General features: G+C 41.6%; 1 long non-coding RNA gene across 1 annotated transcript; it reads left to right on the top strand.

The window, feature by feature from the left end:
- The first annotated feature begins 267 nt into the window (after positions 1-267).
- Positions 268-4,401, top strand: LOC149442974 (uncharacterized). The gene is made up of 2 exons (XR_016306717.1): positions 268-411; positions 3,737-4,401. It is a non-coding gene; the product is annotated as an uncharacterized LOC149442974 (long non-coding RNA).
- The last annotated feature ends 1,375 nt before the right edge of the window (positions 4,402-5,776 follow it).

The raw sequence follows: 5,776 nt of genomic DNA, 5'->3' as shown, positions 1-5,776 counted from the left end.
ATGAAACTGTTTCAGTTTCCTCAAGGATGTATAAACAAAGATAAGGTGTCCCTGAGTTTTCTGTGTTCAGTGGATTCCCAGAAAGCTAGCAGAAACAGTTCATACTAGGAAATGTTTATGTCATGTTTCATGTAGTCAGCTCATGATGGAAAGTTACAAATTGCAGTTTTGAAACTCGCTCCCCCCTGCCTTTTTATTTCTGTCCTGTACTCTATATAACCTAAGTAATGTCTAATAAACTTTGAACATCTTTGAACATAAGCTGTCTGCTGTTATTCCGTGTTCATAGGGTGTTCCCAGAATTCTGCTGATAACCAAGAATCTCTCCACAGACTGAGGGTCTCTGAGGGGATAAAGAAAATCGATCCTTTCAGCTAGGGGCTCATCCGGGATGGCCACCCACCTCACTTGGTAAGTAAACCTTTTGTCTTTTTATGACTAAAAGCTCTTTTTTGGCTTGTGTTGTGGGATGGTCTTGAATCAATTTGTAGTAAGCATACAGACCCGTGATAACCTGTGGCTGCTTTTGGGAAGCAGACTTAACTCTTTGGTAGAGTTACAAAAAAAGTGCACTAAACAAAAATATTGTTCTTTGGTAGAACACAAATTGTTCTTTGGTAGAACATAAAAGAAACTGTTCTTAGGGAAAACAGTGAAGAGATAACTTTTGGGAAGTTATCAAAAGGTTAATAAGTCTGTGGAGCAGATTCTGGTTTATCTATCTATTGCTTTTCTTTCTGTCGCATAGAAGTATAAGATAATTTGTTGTGTGGAACAAAATAAGATTATAAAAGTAAGATAATCTTATCCAGTGTATCAATATGGGTCAAGGAGGTAGTTACCCACCAGGTCCCCCAGAAAAGGGAGAAAATTGTAAGGATTATGTGGGACAGACTATTATTTAATAAATCCCTGGGTGGATTGTATGGCTGGTTGGACAGAGGCCATGGGAAGTACAGACCCATTTCCGAGAGAGAGGGAGAGATCTAATGGGAATTTTAGGGATTTTTCTGAGTGTAACAACAGAAGGAGGTTTTGTTGCCAAATCCTCCAAAGTACCCACCTATTTCAATGATGAGAGTCATCCCTCACACATTACACCCCCTACTGATACACATCCAGTTTGGGCCACAAACTCCATGGATGTAGAACTAATTTCATGTACACCATACACAGTCACACTCAAGGAAGGGGCATGCCCTACAAACAGAGGCAATACAAATTAATGCCAGAAAAGGAGGAAGGGATTGCTCCTCTAGTAGAAAGCTTTTTACAAACAGGTATTTTAGAAGAGACTGTTTCTCCTTACAACACACCTATCAATTCTGTTAAGAAGCCGGATGGCTCTTACAGGTTTGTACAAGATTTGAGGGCCATAAACAATTTGGTGGTTCCAATAGTGCCTGATGTGCCATCACTCCTCACCTCCATTCCATCCGATGCAGAATATTTCACAGTAATTGATTTAACAAATGCATTTTTTTCGGTTCCTGTGGACCACCAGACGAGGGCGTTATTTGTATTTATATTCCGAAATCGCCAGATGACCTGGTGTAGAATGCCCCAGGGCTATGTAGATTTGTCTGCAGTCTACTCACTTGCCCTCCAGACCACATTGAGGTCCTGGATCCCACCCAATGGTTCGATGTTCCTACAATATGTGGAGGCACTGCTGGGACCTATTGATTTGTAGTCCAAGTCAGGAGGCCAGTCAGGAGGATAGTTGGTCTCTGTTAGAATGATTGTCAGGGAATGGTCACAAAGCATCTAAAAAGAAACTGCAATGGTGTCAAAAACAGGTTGAATACATTGGTTTAAGTCATGGTGAGAGGAATGTCAGTCACAAAAGAGCTGCGGCTCTCGTGGGTCTGCCCCACCCACAAACAAAAAAGGATATGCTGACTTTTCTTGGTATGACTGGTTACTGCCGCCAATGGATACCTGATTTTTTATTCTATGATCGCACTCTGGGGTCTGCCACACTTTCAGAATCACCTGACATTCTCACATGGTCAAATGAAATGATTGATGCCTTTGTGTACCTGAAGAATGCTATGGTAACGGACCCTTGTCTTGGACTACCTAACTGTAAGAAAATGTTTTATCTGTATGCTAGGGAAAATTGTACAACCATGGTGGGGGTTCTGGCTCAGGAACATGGAGGCAAGCTCCGCCCTGTAGTTTTTTTTTTTTCCCAAAGTAGTGCCAACTCAGGTTCAGGGCATGCCTGCTTGTCAGAGCTCTTGCATCCCGTGCAATGGTGGTGGAAATGGCTATTTCTTTCACATTGGGACATGAAACTACCCTACACACCACACATCAAGTGTCCTTACTACTGAAAAACATGCATACGCAACACATGTCGGCACAATGGTTGAGCGGATATGAGGCGATTCTTCTATCTGATCCCAACTTGATTATTAAATATTCTTCAGCACATTCAGGCCCTGTTCCTATTCTGAATGCCCTGTTGGGGCTCAAGGGAGAACAAGATGAAGTAGCACCAGAACAACTGTATTGCTCACATACAGCAAGACACTTCCCCTAGGCCCGACATGTCAGCTGTGGCTCCTGATGGAGCCCCAGATGTGTTTGTAGATGGCTCAAGCTCTAGGCCAAATGATAATACTTACATGCAGGATATGCCATTGTGCAACTTCCTGACAAAATACTTGAGGCTAGGCCAATCCCAGATCAGTCAGCCCAGGCTGCTGAACTGATTGCCCTTACAAGAGCATGTCAATTATTTGCAGGACAGGATGTCAACATTTACACAGACTCCAAATACGCTCATGGTGCTGTACACGATTTTGGGGTCATTTGCGAGAGAAGAGGATTAATTGCTGCTGACGGCAAAACCATATCCCACTCTTCCTTGATAACTGGCCAACTCAAAGCCATACAGTTACCGAAAACATTAGCCATTTGTCATTGCAGGGCACATACAAATTGCAGAGATCATATTGCAAAAGGAAATGCATTAGCAGATAAGGTAGCAAAGGAAGCTGCATTACAATAGGTGGCCAGTGAACAGATGCCTATGCTCACTTCAGCCATCACAACCACACCACATGACCAGATGTATGCAGATTTACAAAAGTTTGCTACAACAGTCGATCTAGCAGACTGGAATGGTTCTGGAGTACAACTAGATCCAGCTTCTGGTCTAGTGTGCTTAAAGGGGAAACCATGCATTCCCATGTCAAGTGACCCCAGTGTTCATTGCATAGTACCACGGTCTAGGACATAGAGGATGGAAACCGACATGTGAAACATTATTGCAAGATTTTTACATTACAGGTTTACCTAGGTTGTGAAAGAAAACGTTTCCAGGTGCATTACATGTAGAAGGAACAATCCACAGAACCCAAAGAAATCACAACACCAACATTTAGTGTACCCAACTACACCTTCCACCCATTTACAAATAGATTTTACCCACATGCCAAAAATAGGACAATTAAGGATAGGTTGAGGAAGGCCACTGGAGGAATCTATACCAACTGGAAGAAGATGTTACCTAGCAGAGGTAAGAATGACACCTAATAAGACTACAGGGTTATCCCCTTTTGAGATATTAATGGGAAGACCGTTCCCCACTCCTTGGGCTAGACAGCCACTTACGTTAGAAAGAGGAGACCTTGACCTGGTACTACAAGAGTATGTGAGAAAATTGATTCAAACTTTAGATCAGGTTGAAAGAAATGCTGCTCGCATCTCTCCTTTATTTTCTCAGGAACCAACACAATCTTTCCGAGTGGGAGATGTCGTAGTGGTCCGCCAACTCGCTAAAGACCAAAAGCAAGGCTACCCCTTTGGACCACCTACTACGGTGAAATTGGTTACCAGAATGGCTGTTCTGGTGAATTCCCAGTCCTGGATCCATGCTAGCCGAGTGAAGGTGGACCAAACACCTGAGAAACACAAGACGAGAAAAGGAGGTGAAGTACGAGAGGAAAATCCTCGAAGAGTGGGTGAAGTTGGTGAAAAAGACCCTGAAGTTGACATTTCTTACTGCCCCTCATGGTGCTTTGAAGATCTGGGTCCTATTGGGAACACTGACTGTGCTCTTTTTCCTGCCAGTATGGATCATAACTAACTGTATTTATCACCCCGAGGACTTGGACCTAATAAAAAGGTATCTGTGGTCAAGGACTAGATTTAAATGAGACTCAGATAAACAGAGGTAAAAAAAAAAAAAAAAAAGTCAAAAAGAAGTTTTGAAGAAAATAATTCTTTCACAGGAAAAATGTTGATGATGTAGTTTAAATATGCTTATGCTCAACAGTCAATTTATGATAAATGTTGGATATGTAGTAAGTTATATCCTAGCATATATAAAATTCCTTTTTTGGCCGCCCAAGTCAAGATGTTTTTGTTAATAAAAAGGGTATGTAAGTATTGGTTTGACCAATATTACTTCTAATGCCACCATATCTTTTCCAACTCTGGGAGTCACTCAACTCCCTGATTGGTGTTTTAGACTGGGGGATAATTCCCACAAGGAAAAGGGGATGTGCTCTCAGTCCAAATTAAACATATCTGATGCTGGAAGGAGGGATGGAACTTCTGTGAAACTCTGGTAAGTAAATGATAGAGCTCTGAATGAAAGTTTAGAGGAGATACAAGACCATGTGGGGAAAACTATGTGTGGAAAATTTCTTTGGCACCTCACATTTGGCACCTCACACTTGTTGTCACCCCTGAATTTCGTTCTGCAATACAAAAATTGCCGGTCTCCTTGGGAAACAATACCTATATCTGTTGTGGTAAGATCTGTTACCCTTGGATACCAAGTAATGTCCAAGGTTGGTGCTATGTAGCCTAATTAGTGCCAGTTATGGCAGCTATAGACCAGAAGGAACACCAGGTAAAAGCCAGTACATACCCAAAACACCAACTAACTCTAAGACAGAGAAGGGAAATCAAGGTAGATTTATTCTCTACAGGTGATAAGGTTTGGTCATGGTTCCCTACATATACAGGATGGGGAATAACACTCATGAATAAAATAAATAATTACACAAACATTATTGATGATATATTGGAAAGAAACTCTAAGGACATAGGGTTGCTAAATACAGAGACAAGAGCTATAGAAAACAGCTGGAGATGCAAGAATTAGCTATTGAAAGCATGAGTGCTGCTCTGACAGGTTTGTGTGAGATGACAAAGGATTATGAATGGTATACTTGGATATATAATACCACAATAACTGTTCCAGATTATTATGAAATAATAAAGCAACTCTTTTTTTCCCATCCCACTCTAAAGGTCCCTTCATAGAGACCATTTAAAAAAATCATATACTCTGGCCTACTCAAACTATGCAATAAAAAAACCTTTCTACCTAACAATCTCACACCCCCAGAAAAAAACAGCCCTCAACAACCTCATTGAAAACACGAACATCATCATTAAACCTGCTGACAAGTGTGGTGGTATAGTCATTCTAGACAGAACCCAATACATAACTGAAGCCAACTGATTACTTGTAGACCCCTCCACCCATGTCAAACTTCAAAAAAGACCCCCTACCAGATTTCCAACCATTAACCAAATCCCTAGTGGATTATACACTCTCTTAGGGTGTTATTACCAAATTATAGGCCTCCTTTCTACAAAAAAACTACTATAAGACCCCCTATTTCTACCACCTCCCCAAGATTCACAAAAGCCCACCTGGGAGACCCACAGTCGCCTCTATGGAAAGCATCACCATCGGGTTCTCCCAGTATGTAGATTTCTTTCTACAACTGTTAGCCCAGAGTCTGCA

This window comes from Staurois parvus, unplaced genomic scaffold (genome assembly GCF_062004578.1).
Source record: "Staurois parvus isolate SC_StPar_1 unplaced genomic scaffold, SC_StPar_1.0 ptg000883l, whole genome shotgun sequence".
Taxonomy (NCBI): domain Eukaryota; kingdom Metazoa; phylum Chordata; class Amphibia; order Anura; family Ranidae; genus Staurois; species Staurois parvus.
Note: the sequence above shows the minus strand (reverse complement) of the source record. Positions and strands in the feature narration are given on the sequence as shown.